Source organism: Euphorbia lathyris, chromosome 3 (assembly GCF_963576675.1).
Source record: "Euphorbia lathyris chromosome 3, ddEupLath1.1, whole genome shotgun sequence".
NCBI lineage: Eukaryota > Viridiplantae > Streptophyta > Magnoliopsida > Malpighiales > Euphorbiaceae > Euphorbia > Euphorbia lathyris.
The window spans coordinates 111,479,264-111,481,443 of NC_088912.1; positions in this window are offsets into that span (position 1 = coordinate 111,479,264).

Genomic DNA, 2,180 nt, shown 5'->3' on the forward strand with positions numbered 1-2,180 from the left:
CCAGAGGAAGCTTTCCTCGTAGAAGCAATGCGGTGAAAGAATGTCATGTTACGATCACCATCATTTAGCCATTTTATACGACTTTTCTCTCGATAATAGATTTCCTTTCTGCGTAGCTCCTCCTCAAGATGCACGTGCGCCTCTAGTTATTGCCGCTGAAGCTCCACAGTGAAGCCCTGCCCCGAGATCTGAGCTTGAATGTTTCCTAGAAGAGTAGAAGCCCATTCAATATTAACGTTTAACGAGCCAAAGACCTCTCTGTTCCATTTTCGGAGGATAGGTCGAAGCATTTTCAGTTTGTAGCTGAGGAGCTGCATCGGGGGAAGCCGCGGATGCGTAGCAGACCAAAACTGATGTATAACAGTGCGGAGGCTAGAATGTGTCACCCACATTTCTTAGAATCGGAATCGTGCAAACCGTGGCTGAGCTTCCATGCTACGGAATAGCAGCAGACAATGATCTGAGTGGTGTCGAACAAGAATAGTAATATCGTACCGGCCACAATTATCCAGGAAATCAGACGAAAAGAAGAACTCTGTCTAGACGGCTTTCAACTCTAGTGTTGCCAGTTCTACCATTACACCAAGTATAAAATTGACCAGTAGGTTGTCCGTCCACCAAATTGCTATCATCAATAAAGGAGCAGAACTCCCGGCATGGCCTACTAGCCGGCGCACGCCCGGTTTTCTCATGTGACCCTAGGATAGCATTGAAGTCACCTAAATTGACCCAGTTGCCAGGGTAGTGCTCTTTTTGATCAAGAATGCATTGATAAAGAGAGAGCCTCCGGTTTGCCCAGACGCTTCCATACACAAAACACACATGTTGAGTAATACCCATAGCCTAAGCTTGTAGCAACACAAACTGTTCATGACACAAAGAAACTGAAACAGAATCGACAATCCTATTTGCACATAGCACCCACAATGAAGGCAGATCCTTCACATTATTACCCAGCATAGTATAACCCAGTCTTATCCAGTATGAAGATGGTATAGAATTGAAATCAACAATTGGTTCAGCAAGACATAATATATCCGATTTATGTAAAAGACATAAATTAGTAAGGTACCTTTGCGTATCCAAGTTTAGGATACCCCTGCAGTTCCACAACAGTAAGTTCATTTAAAATGGAGTGGGATTTGATTGACCCGTTTGGGTCTTGAAAGAGACTTCTGATGCTCCTTGCTATTCTGAGGCTATTTGCTATTGCTTCTAGTTTTCTTTTTTTGCAACAGTTTCCCATTGTGTCTCTTCTTCCTCCTCATCCACTTGATCAGCCCATGACTTACAGGAGGGTGGGGAGTAAATATTGTCATTACCAGGTAATCCAGGCCTTTCGGGAGATGAATCATAGAGCCATTCAGTGCCCCCCGCCTGCGGGCTGGCCTCCATTACCCCACTCGCAGGCGGCGTCTTCTCCGCCACAGATGTTACAATGGGCGGTTGTTGCTGTAAATTTGTTATGATACGGGTCGTGATTTCCTTCACAGGAATCTCGATGTCCTTTGTCTGATGGCGGCTTACCAATTTGGAGTTCAGTTTCTTTTTATCAGCAATAGCTGTAGTTGCGTTGGTTTTTTCTGTCATAGGCTTCCTGTTATGTCGACAATCATAAGCCATGTGACCAATGCAGGAGCAAACCCGACAGAAGCTAGGTAACCGTTCATAGACGACCTCTATCCATAACTGCTTACCCTCTCGCTCAATACCAAGTTTAACAGGCAGTTCAGTAGCTAGATCCACATCTAAGAGCAATCTCGCATAGTGCCCAAAGTCCCTGCCTAGAGTTGCAGCGTCAACACGCAACAGCCCCCCAATACCTTTAGCAATATCAGCCAAAATCTGAGTATCCCAGTACTCCCAAGGCAATGAGTAGAGACGGACCCATACCTGAGCGTTTGTAGTCTTTTCTGTCAGAGGATCGAAGTCCGGAACCCATGGCTGTAGACGGAAGGTCCCCGGCTTTGTGTTGACAATTCCATTGGAAAGAATCTGCGCTTTAGCGTTCTTCGGCTCCAGATTCACATGGAAGTAGCCTTTACCTATGGAGATCATCCTCCAAGGCTCCTTTAGTCCCCAGATTTTGGTTAGGGTTTGCTTCAATTCGGCAACCTTCCACGGCACGTCCCCCCTATTCAGAACAAGACGACCGATCAGTGAATTCGCACACAATTCGA